Source organism: Martes martes, assembly GCF_963455335.1.
Source record: "Martes martes genome assembly, chromosome: 10".
NCBI classification, from domain to species: domain Eukaryota; kingdom Metazoa; phylum Chordata; class Mammalia; order Carnivora; family Mustelidae; genus Martes; species Martes martes.
In genome coordinates this window covers 91,190,555-91,203,472 of record NC_137898.1, presented here as the reverse complement: position 1 = coordinate 91,203,472, position 12,918 = coordinate 91,190,555, and positions in this window count along the sequence as shown.

The following is a 12,918-nucleotide window of genomic DNA, read 5'->3' as shown; positions in this document are numbered from 1 at the left end:
CCCCATAATTGCTTAAAATTGTTCTCAGTGTCTAGTGTCACGTGTAGAAGGAAGGATCCTTAAACCGAAGGAATTCGAAATCCTGAGCAGCTTCTAGATGAGCCACCTTGAAAGTGGCAAATGAGAGTTCTTAGCAGGATCTGAAGCGGTATCTCACTTGCCTGTCATCAGGGCACTGCCTTTCTTCTGTGTTTGGAGTGACCGTATTCGCTCCCAGTTCTCTTAGTTAGGAATTGAATTTAATGGAACAAACAACTTATTGAGAATCCCTCATGTGGAACTTGCCAGGACAGACCCCTGACGGGAGGGAGGAGCTGTGGGGGGTGGGGCACGGAATGACATCATGGAGGTGGGAATTCAAGGGAGGGTGCAAAAATGAGTACATGGCCTTGATCTCAATTTATAAATTGTAGAGGGGATGGAATGGCGAGGACTATACGTAAGAATGATAATGGTGGCAGTGGAGGGAGGATATAAGGAAAATTCGTTGAGAACATGTTGGGGAGAGTAGGTTATTTTGTCTGGGAGAGCTGGACAAGCTTTCATGGAGGATGGGACATTTGAGCTCCCTCTTGAAGGATGGGCAGTTCGCTGACAAATGGAGAAGGAAGGAACAGCAGCAGGAGAAACACGAGGTGAGAGTGGTTTAATAGTTAAGGCAAGAGGGAGGTGTGCATACAGGTTTGGGGCAGACAGGAGAGGTAAAGACACTGAATAACCTCTTGAAGAGTTTAGATTTGCTATGGGCAATGAGAGTCTCAGAAGATTTTTGTGCAGGAGTGTAACATCTTTTCATCTTTCCGTTTTCCAGAGATGGCTCCTCTGGTACGTACAGCTATTGGATAATGTTGGTTCTGTTATCTGGTGTAAGTTGCACTTTTATTTTTCCTTTTTAGGGGAGCTCTCTCAAGGAAAAGATACTTACTGTCCTTTTGTCCCCTTTTGCCTGGGAAAAAAAGTTTAGTTTGATTTTTCTATTTGCCATTTCCCCTCTCTTTTCTGATGCTTTTGGCAAGGCAGGGGTTCTCCCATTGGTTCCTGCGATTAGCATCTGAGTCAGGTGTCTGGCTCCTATTACCACATGACTGTTCTCTTTGGTGAATTACTTGGGTCATCACTGCCTATGGGTTGAAAGCTCAAGAAAGTTGAGGGATAAAAGAGTTGGGGAAAGAGGCACATAGACAAAGATGTGGGACATGCATCAAAGCACAGGACAGCACATCAGTGCATTGTGAGAGGTCTCAAAATAGAAGGCACTTCTCTTGGGATTCACACCACAGGCCTTGGCAGGGAGCCCACCCTTATCACCATTAATTTTTAGAGTTTGGAACTGGGCAGCACCCTCTGGTGTTAAGCCGTTAACCTCCAGCATCAAGGCCACAGCTGCTGGGAAGAATTCCTCTTTCATGCTGCGGTCTCATCACAGTTCTTCATCTGGACACACCACAAAGGGCGAATGTTCCTGAATCCAGTCCCATGATTCTGGGATGCTATATATACCCAAGCACCTCCCACTCCCTTACTCCAGGGCGTGCACACGCAGAGCGGAGCCTTCTGGTAGTGGATCGGGGCACTGCCCTTGCAGCGTGTGTGCGCATGTGTGTGCGCGTGTGTGCACGTATGATGCGGAGGACGAGAACCACTTTCCAGACCTTTTGCCTTCTACTTCCGGAAATAATAAAACCTGAAATGACGCGCATAATCTGAGACAACTCAGGACATTTCTAGAACCTGGCTTTTCACAGCAGGAGTCTGCTCCAGGTCTAGAGACGCTATGGCTCTTAGATTTGAGAGTCTTTAAGACTGCCCAGTTTTCTGGGCCTCGTGCTATGAAGTTCACCCAAGCCATCAGCAGAGGGCTCCCTCAACCTTAGAAGCTGGAATCCATGAAGGCCAGGCAAAGTCAATGAGAGAAGAAATGCAGATCTGTGAGTTTAAAATCCAAAGCCCCAAAATGCTTTTGTAGAGAAGAAACCCTAACCCATCCTGAAAACAGACCACTTCAGCAAGAAGGTATTTGCTAGCGTTTACATTAAATGACACTGTTTAAATTCCTGGATCAAGGTCAGCATAATGTTTATGCTCAGAGTAACACGTAGCTGAGTTATCCTTCAGAGAACCTGAGAAGCAGAGCAACTCCCTGACCAATGGTTTAATTGTTTCTGGACCGGTGCTCGAGGGTTCCTAAATATTGAATCACAGCACTCTTAATCACCATGCGTCCCAGATCTTAACCAAAGCTCTACAGATGCCAAATCCCCATGTGGCATTTGGCCAGATCTGGCGAAACGTCAAGAACACCAGACTGATGAAGTACAACGTTAAGGTATAGTGACCACAGTCTGTGAGGGCAGCTGGAACTGACCAGCCGCTCTAACCTATAATTGAGAAGACTGCTTCGTGAAAATGGGATCAGGAGAAGGAAACAGGACCCTGAAAAAACAGCATCTATCTAAAGTTGATAATGTAAAAACTAAATAAAGTTGATAATATCTCTTGGGACTGTTCTGACTTCCTTCCTTGCAGACCCAGGAGCCTGGGATCCAATGCCAGATATTAGCTACAGTTCTTCCTTGGAATTTGCTGGACAACCTCTGTCCAGGTTTCATTACCTAAATCTTTTCCTTCAGCTTCAGGGAAGGAATCATATTCCTTTATCATAACTTCATCTGAGGGGCGCCTAGATGGCTGAGTTCATTAAACAACTGCCTTCGGCTTTGGTCATGATCTCAGGGTCCTGGGATGGAGCCCTGCATCGGGTTCCTTGCTCAGCCAGGAGTCTGCTTCTCTGTCTCCCTCTGCCTGCCCCTCCCCCTGCTTGTGCTTGTTCTCTCTCTTTCTCTCAAATAAATAAAAATAAAATCTTTGAAAAAAAAAATAACTTCATCTGAGGTGTGTTACACTGAATGCCACCACGGCTTGTTGGACACCAGGTGTACTTGGGAATTCTAGAGGAACACACTAGGTTCCTTGCCTACGTTTGGGAGGTATCTTGGTCTTTTATTTGGGGGTGATGGGACATACGTGGTTAGTGGGTGAGGTTTTCTGACCTTTTCAAATTCCAGGGAAAAGAAGGCAGCATACTGTGAGCAAAGTCGACCTCCCACCTGCCTTGTATAAAAACATATCAAACAGGGTAGGCGACAAGGGCCCACGGCCAAGGGGCAAACTACAGCAGAGCGTGTTGTGTGGACTTGAGGGAAAGTGGGGTTTGTGAGGTCATGGTTAATCATCATGATCTGGAGACTTTTCCGAGAAGAAGCATGTGTCCTCTTTGTGATAGAAAAGCAAACGTATACGTGGAGAAACCAGGCTACTGCACTGGGAAACTCAACAGTTTCTGTTTGTACTGGCTTCCTTCATTCAGATGTTTCCCATCAGCTACATTCAGATTGATTCCATTTGCAAAGCTCTCCTGGCAGTCTTGGTGGAGGAGGCTTGGTGGCAACATCTCTGGCATTTTCTGAGCCTGCCCAGGCCTTGCTCTTCTTGTGTCGTTTCTTGGCACTGAGGCTCCTAAGCAGAAATTGGCGAAGCAGACACTGCTGCTGAACAAAACCAAATGTAAAACAGAACATTGGAACACCGAACGAGGAGACTTTTCTAAATGTGGGGTGGGGGGGGGTGGGAATGCTGTGAAGAACAGCAAGGGATCAGGAAAGGGAGGGGCTTCCTTAGAACCAGACTGAATCATGCTCTGGGGAGGTTTGTCATTGACCCGTCTTGTCAGCATCCTCGATAATTGTGCCAGATCAGAGGTTATATCTTTTTTACTCTTCGATCTCACTAATGGATGCAATATAAAATATTTTGGTCCCATTCAGGTCCATTCTCTCATTTTCTGGCCCTTAAAAAGTTTGTGACCCATAACACCCTGACATCACTTCTTTTTCCTCCCCAATCCTTCAATTTAGCCTTGTCGCCTCGTGTCACCTTCCTTCTGGGCATCCCCCTCCCCAGCCCCACTCTTTTTCACATGTGAGTCCTCCACTTGATGCTAACTTTCCTTGGACTGTTAGGGAGGACGCTTGTCATCCTACTCCCTGTACCACCACAGCAGGGAGAGGACATGCCGTTGGAGGAATTTCCAATCCCTCTCTTCCCTCGGCCGAGACTGGGAAAAGGGGGGCTGTCGTCCATAGCCCGTGGCTGTCCCGCTGGAGACTGATGACATGTGTTCTGTTGTTCCTGTCCTTCACGGTGCTGTCTGGATTTGGCTTCCCCCCATGTGGGTCATGGAGTCTGAATTTAGGGTGGGTACCTAAGTAGTAGGAAATAGGGAGCCCACTGACTTTTGGTCCAAGATGTTTATCTAGTCTGATAACGCTGATGTACACACACACACACACGCACACACATATACACACGTGATGCAGGCTTATTGTTATACAGTTCAAAATTCCAAAGGCATGAAAGGGCAGAGCATGAAAAGTCTTCCAGCATTCCTATTCTCCTGGCTTCTTAGTCCCCTCTCTAGAGGTAAGCGGTGTCTACAGTGTCTTATATACCCTTTTGGACATACTTTGTAAGTCCATTACCAAATAATACATACATACATACATACATATGTGCATACATTTCCCCACGATTGGTAGCATACTATATATTTTGTTGAATACCTTGTGGTTTTTTTCATCTTTTTAAATGATTGCATAGTAGTTCATTGAATGGATATCCATAGCTTATTTAATGGGTCCCATGTGGATGGACATCTGGTAGTTTCCAACTTTTTGTTGCCATAAAAAAATAAAGTTGACATTTTTGGTCCTCAAATCTTGTGTTTATTCCCCAAAGACTCGGCGCTCAGAGGGGAGGGGGGTGGTCGCTCTCCACATACTTGTCAAGCTTGGTACTGGATTTGAAGTCCTGGACCACTGAGTCAAATACATCAGGTTTGCACTTTTGTTTTCCCTAATTCTCTCCAGCATGCCATCATGCGGCGAATTATGCTATGAGTTCCGGTGTTCACTAAATTAGGTACTTTTATTCTTTTCATTCTCTTCTGCTTACATCTTCCTCCTATCCAGGGATTTGATTGGAACTAGAATACTCTTCCAGCAAGTGGTACCCCTAATCTCCTAATACTTAAGGCTCTGAATTCTGTCCATTTCTGTAGAATGTTATAATTTGCCAAAATACCTTCATATAACAATTTTTCCTTTGATTCTTACACAGATTTTCTGAGTTTGGCAGGACATTTTCTAGATGAAGATCCCGAGGCTCGGAGGTACTATATGACTTGCCCACGATCACCTAGTTGATGAGAGACAGATACAAATCTTGAAGCCAGGTCATCTGATGATGAGCCTACTGCTTTCCTAATCCACATGATAACCCTTTCATCATGTAGGTGACATCAGAGTCAGTTTTTAATTTGGAATATGGTGGGAGACTGGAGTTCTAGCAAATTCTCCCCCAAATTTCCTTTCCATCAGCAGATAGATTGAAGCTATCCAGACAAGAGAAATGAGGGGCTAATTCTTGCATTGATAGGGTATCCACAGGGATACTTCATAATGTGATGAGGGCAATGCCAGTCATTCAGGGAGCAGGAGGAAGTATGGTGGGAGAAGTACCGGGGCTGAAAGCACAGGTTTAATGTGGAAGCCAGGGATGGGCTTGCAAGATGGAGGACAGGAAGAGAGGCAAAGAAAGCATGCAGATCAAGTGTCTGCTGTGCCATGCTCACCCATTACTCATTCACCAAACTGGGCAAGGACACATGCAGAGATATGACAGGTCGCCCTAGTTTTGTCCGGGTGTGATGGTGGGGTGATGGTGGTGCTTGGGTGGTGGGACTATTTCTGCTCCACCCAGCAGGTAGGGGGGAGTTCCCTAGGGCAGCAGGGGCTGTGTAACTGGTGCCATCGCAGAGAGAAGGGCGGCCCCACGGTGGCAGGGACGCAGAAGAAGACAGGAGCACCCAACAGCCTCCTGAAGGAGAAAGGGGAGGTTTCCGGGGGGAGCTGTGGGGAGAGACCCTGGGCAGAGAGGCAGGGGCTGGGTCATCACAAGCTCAGAGGTTGTCCCAAGGACTTAGGGAATTATCCTATAGGCACAGGGAATCATGAGGGAGCTTTGGGTAAAGGAGTAACAAGATTAAATATGCATTTTAGAAATCCCACTCTGTAAGCAATTCATGCATTTATTCCCTGAACACCGAGAGAATGTACTCTGGGTCCCATCCTCAAATTTGGGTGTTGTAGCCCTATCTTGCAGGCTGATGGGGCCTTGAGGAAGTAGTTTTAGAGGAGGTCATGAGGGTGGGGTCTTCATGATGAGATTTCTGGCCATGTGGGAAGAGACTCCAGAGAGCTTGGGTTGTCACTCTCTCCCCATCAGTATGAACCGAGGAAAGGCAACCATCTGCAAAATCTGTAGGTTCTCACCAGGAACTAACCATGGGGCACCCTGGTCTCAGACTTCCAGTCTCCAGAAGTGTCTGGGTTTAAGCCACTTCATTTGGGCAGCCTGAGCCAATGGAGACCACACACAGCCATGTGGCTGGTTGTAGCTTGGCTCTGGATATCCAGCAACAAACAAAGAGTTCTTGTCCTCAAGGAGGTTCCAGTCTAGTGGGGAGGAGAGAGAAGCATGACACCAACAACACACATAAGATATGTATAGTTACTAACTGTGAAAGGGAGTAATGGTGCCTCATTTAGAGTGGGGAAAATGGGGGTTTCTGAGGATGTGACCTTCAACCTGGGACCCTGAGGATGAATTGAGGGGAGCCAGGAGTGGGCAGAGGAAAGAGCAACCAGGGCTTGAGAGGGGCATGTGGGAAGCCCTTGGATGAGAAAGGGTTTGGTGAGAAACTGATAAGACACAAATGTCACCATAGGGGGAGAGTGACATAAAATAAGACTGAGGACTGTCATGTTCACTTAGGAACTGGTAGGTCTTGTTAGGCGTTTAAGATTTATAATATTAGTGGATTGGGGAGCCATTATAAAGTTTAAATGGGGGAAATGAAGTGATCCAATTTTCATGTTTAAAAGATAACTGAATACTGTGAGCATCAGATTGGAGGAATATCAGGCAGAATGGGAGAGGCCTGTTGTGGCCATCCTGAGGGGAGGTGACCCTGAGCTGCAGTGGGAGTGGAGAGGAGTGGTTGCCTCTGGGGGACAGTGGATAGTCGGGTAGGGAAGAAGGAGAAATGGAAGATAAATCATAGTCACAACAGCTGGGAGGAAGAGGACATTGAGTCTGGTGGGAAGTTGGAAAGACATGTTCAGGAGACAGCTCCAGCCAGAAAGCAGTGAATGCAGCAGGCCTGTCACTGCTGTCCTTAGAAAGACCTGATGGCACGGCGGGCCCCTGGCGGGTGTCTGAGAACCTGGCTCTCAGGGTGTCCCAGTCAACAGTCGACTGATAAGGCTGGTTCCCTGCACTGTTTGTGAAGACAAGATGATTTATGCTGATCACCTACTTCTCTTCTGGGAGTCTGGAATTTCAGAATGTGCTAGGCAGAGGCTGCTTACCTGACTGATCCCCAATTAAAATATAGGGCAGCGAGGCTCTCATGGGCTTCCCGGGGCAGAAACATCACAAGCAGGTTTTGGAGCAAGGCTGGGCTCTGTGTGGTCCCTCACAGGAGGGAGAGAGCACAAGGAAGCCTCCTGTGGATTCCTCCAGTCTCTGCCTGTGTCTTTGTCCCTTATAATTCAACTGCATCTCTGTAATAAATCTCAGCCATGAGAATAGCTACGTGCTGAGTTCTGTTGAGCAACTCAGTGAATCTCCAAATGACGGGGTTGGCTTGGGGTCCCCTGACACAGCCTCAGGATTTAAATTTGGGAGTGATTAGGATGTGAGAAAGACTGAAACTGTGGGAGCATATGAAATCACCCAGGAAGACTGAGTAGACCTCTGAGGATCTCCACAACTACAAAGGAGGGCCAGAACTCAGGTGGTGGGAGAGAGGAATGTCTGGATTTAGCACAAGGTCATTGGCAACCTTGGCAAGACAGTCTGTTGGCAGTTCTGTTGGGAGCTGGAATGTTAGCGGTGAAGGGGGAAGCAATCCTCTGAAATGTGACTGTGGAAAGAGCAGAATGTGGAGGTGGTGTAAACGTACTGAGGTAGAAAAAAACTCGATCATTTGTTTTTTCACTTATGACGTGCCTGCTGTATGCAAATGAACACAACACGTGGTCTAGCTCTCACGGACTGTGGGTCCAGCAGTGAAGAAAGGAAGGACTACCAGGGTGCTGGGTATTTGAAACGTGAAGTGTCTAATACCATGAGGATATTTAACCCAACCCGGGGGGTTTCTTTGAGGAAGTGACCTTGAATTTGGGGCTCAATGTGTAAATAGGAGTTTGTTGAAGTGAGAAGAGGAGGAAAGGGAAAAAAGACATTTCAGGGCAAGGGAAGAATGCACATGGTTGTCCAGAGGGAGCAAAAAGTGTGTCCGTTGGAGGAGCAGCAGGAACTTAGCAAGCAAATGGAGTGGGAAGAGAGGGGCCCACAACAGGACAGCAGCAGGATGAGGCCGTGCCCTTCAGACTCTCATAGGAAGGAGCCAGCAGAGGAGGAGGAGCTAAATCTACAGGAGAGGGAAGGATCCTTGAAGGACTTGAAAAGGTGGAGGGCTGTGGTGTCCAGAATGGATGCATTGTGATAGGGAAAAAACTCACCATGTAACAGAAACGGGAAGAGGATGGGTTTTAAAAGGACAGGTGTAGCTACAGGTAAGACCTTAGGACTGGTGGCAAGAAACTGAGCATCTTGTATGATGACTTTAATTTTTCTTCTTGGGCAGGTTTTTCTTTTTTCCCCCTCCCCATCCCCCTTCCCAAAATCTAGCACATTTGGAGGCTGAGAAAACAAAATGGGCCTTGGGTAAATAACTCAAGAGGGAGAAGAGGGAGACATTTTTTCAGCATTACAACACATCCGAGATAGGCTAGCAGGAGGTAAAAATTAGCATGGTGGAAAGTCTATTGTCTTTAAGATAGGTTGTCCTTGGACCTGTCCCAGTGAGGGCTTTTTCCTTCTTCCCCTCCTCCACCCTTGATATCTGAAGACCCAGCTCCATGCAGCAGTGACTCTACATGGAACAGAATGACTGACAAATCCTGTCAGGGGCCAACCCCAAGGAAAGGCATTTTGCTGGGTAGAAAAGTCATTTACTCTGTGGAGAGCAGAGGAGTCAACAAGGATGATAGGATGGGCAGGTTGAGCCGTGTGTGAGTCCTGGATGTCTAGACCTGATATGCTATGACCTTCAGCGGAGCTGAGGGATTAATTTAGTAAGGTAGAGAAGTGATCTCCCATATCGTCACTCTCCTGTGGACTTGTCAGTGATTGGAATATATCTCTTGAATCCAAAATAAGGTAGAATTATAATGTTATTTGAGATTCATGTCTGTACCTCAACCTGTTAACAATGAGACTGTCCTCTCTCTCCCTTGTATCATGGGTGATGCAGTGTTTGATACCACTCCATGGTAGGAGGTAAAGCTCTCTACTCATAGAAGGGGAAACGTGGCAGGATCACGAGTTTGAGAATGGTGGAGAAAGTGTATAATAATTTCCAAGAACCAGCAATAGAGCTGACTAAAGAAGGATTCTTGGGTCAGAGTTTCCATTGGGGACCACAACTTTATAGTGACACCTATGCGATTTCCCTCAGTGGTGGGAAGCCTCGTTGTTAGCCCGATGATAATGAGCACGAGGCAGAGAGGTGAGGGTGTCTGGACTGAGGCTCTGCTTGTTGAGTTCCAGAGAATGTCAACGGGACAAGGAAGATGAGGCTGTTGGCATGACTGAAACGAAGGTTCTGGAACACGGAGTCTAAGCAGCACAGGGAAAGACGAAGGGGACGCTGAGGAGGAATAAAGACTGGGGAATGTGTATATATGGAGGTGGTCAAGGATCTGGGGGTCTCTAGAATAAACTGGAGCTAGTGAGATATCTGGAAGGATAGGAGGTCGTGGTCGGTAGTAGGATATTTAAATTTATGATTTCAGAGGCAGAGAAGTTCTGAGTAATAAGCAAATTCAGGATGTGGCCTTGGGAGGGCCCGCACTGACCCTTGTCACCACCAGGACCCTCTCTGATCCAACGTTCACATGGCTTTTCTCTCCCCTTTCAGCCTCTGATGTACCTCCCACCTCAAACACCCCTTTCCCACTTTCTGGTCCAGCAAAGGGAATCACAGCATCTTTTCTTACCTCAGGAGAAATTCATTCCACATGTGTCTGATTCATTTGCGTTTACTGAAAGTCGAAATCTCCAGCGTCCAAAACCTCTTTCAACTTTTTTTCCCCCCTGCCCTTTCTTAGAAACAGGAAGTTGTGTTTGGCCAAGGACAAACTCTTCCAGTGCCCCTGGGATTTACAAGATGTTTGGAATGAGGAACGGTGAGGTCTGGGGAAGGCTTCTTTATTCTCTCCCTTCCTGGGGCAAGGCAAGTGTCTGCCAGGGGTAGGCTGGGCAGCTCATGGGGATGGAAGACTAGCCAGAATTTTCCTGTCTCTCCTCACTGAGCCCAAGGCCTGAGGGAAAGTATGTTCTAAAAGAGGCAGGTGGCTTTGAAAACTCCTGAATTTCTCTCTCCCTGCACTAGCATCTACGGTTGTACATTCCATCTTATCTTTCTCTTCCCAATATTGGGCAGCGTCTGTGAGGAGTTCTTTTTAATTGAGTTTTTAAGGGGTGTGGGCTCAGTTTTAAGCAAGGAAGACCAACTACCTCCTGAAGAAGAATGAACCTAGCTGTGAAGGGCTCATGTCTATTGTGATACCCCTGGCCAGGTTGTTGGCAAGGGTTAACCTAGAAAGCAGACAGGCTCCTGGCAAGGGCTGATGTCGTGCCAGTGAGGAGGGAGAGCATGGAGGTCATGGCCCCAGCACTCTGCTCACTCAGTGCCCCAACATTTAGTCCCCTTTCAGTGTGATATTTTCTCTTGTTTAGAATTTTTTCATATGTAAGGTCAACATGACCGCAATGTATCCCTTTAGTGATTATCTAAGTTGAACCAGCAAAAATGTCAGCTTAGGTGAATGACTTCTCTCTCTCTTGCATTCCACATGCAGTTTTCTTGAAGGACCACAGGAAAATACTCTGTGCCAGAAGAGAGCTTTCTCACAGACATACTGTCCCGCAGCCAAGGGCCACCAAAGGCGAGCAAACCCGCTTATAGTTCTCAAGGGCAGGATTGCGGCTGCCTCCCTCCCTTCCTCTGCCTTCTGTCCTGGCACCCATGGGCGTGCATGCTTGAGGCCTTGGAGTGGGGAATGCTAGTGAGGACACACTTCTCTTTACTCAGGGGATTCCCTCCCACTCCGCATAGAGCAGAGTCAAGGCGGAGAAGGAAGGGTGTTGGGGAGGGTAGCTTAACCTTGCCTAAAATGTTGCCTTCCTCGTCTTCCTTGTGCTTACCCTACCTCACGTTTCGTTTTGGCTGTATCTTCCGTAATTGAGCTTCAGCTGACAGAAGAGGCACAAGGAAGGGACAAGGCTGTGGCAGCAGAAATCTGGGAACCTAAGGATGATACTACATCTGATTCTCTTTGGTAGCCTCTGCATTTCTGTTCACACTCCCAAACCACTCCTCTTTCTCAACAGTGAAGGGGATGGGGCTGCTTCCGCAAGGGGCTTGGTGGTCTGAGGCAGAGCACGGGGAACAGAAGCTGCTGTGGGCTTGGGAGCCTCTTCTCCTACACCCAGGGGAGACTCAGACCCTGCGAGTCCTGGGCCGCGTGTGAAAGCCCAGCGCGAGGCAGCAACACTGCCTTACCACTCTACAGACTCAAGAATGCAATGGGGACAAAGCCTCCCTCTTTATTTGCCTTGGACCGCACGTTGAAAATATCAGGACAAAGCAAAAGCCAAGATAATCTTAAGAACTTTCCTACTCTTGTCTTCCTCCTCCTCCCCTCCTCCTCCTCCTCCTCCTCCTCCTCCTCCTCCTCCTCCTCCTCCTTCTTCTTCTTCTTCTTCTTCTTTTTTGGTTGGTGGGGTTGGCTTGGAAAAAAATGAAGAGAGCTCTGGAGGAAACCAAGAAGAGCTACATGTTTCAATGCTTGGAAGGAGGGACAGTCCTTATCATGAGGGCTCACTTGGTTAAAAACCCCAACCTAGTGAACATCATCAGAGCGGCAAGATGGGGGGCGTGGAGCTAGAGGGAAGCTGGTCCCATCACCCCTGGACTGTGTTCCTGGGAGGGGTGGTTTGCTACAGTGGGCTGGGGAACAACAATGTTGCATAGTTTTGTAAATTTACAAATCCCTCTGGCCAGCTACAGGGGAATAAAAGGGCAGAGAGCATACCCCAGGCAAAGATTCATTTTTCTTAAGGATGGAGGAAATGAACTCTGATGCTATGTACCACGTCTGAAATCTTTCTGGCAGGTGTCGGGAGGAGCCAGACGAATGACCGGTGGAGTTACCTGTCGAGTCAGGCCCCTGGGGACTTTAGGGGATGCTGGTACCGGTTTCCATCAGGAACCACTAGCTGGAAAATGCAAACTAGCAGCAGAGGAAACGTAGTCTTCCCATCTCTGGGCTAAAAGGGTGGTCGAGGCTGGCCAGGGGAAACGTTGGTGTGGTCTCTCTCTGCAGATCTATTTTCTGAGTCCCTGCACTGCAGCTGTTGAATTTCCAGACACAAACAAGTATGCATTCTGTGAGCCTGGCCGAGCCCACACAACAAGGAAGAGCCAAGCTGGATTCCATTCTGCTTTGCACATCAGCAGCTCTGTCGCCAGCTGAACTCCAGGGCAAATGCTGTGGCTGCTAACGATGCAGCCGGGAGGGATGGCACTGCTGGACCGATATGGGCAGTGCATGAGGGACACGCTGGGACTCAGTTATTTGGGGGAGAATGAGAAATGGGAGGAGATGAGGAGTCGCAGAAATGTACATCAGTCTCGACAAAACTGGTACACAGCAAAGGAAAAGCTGG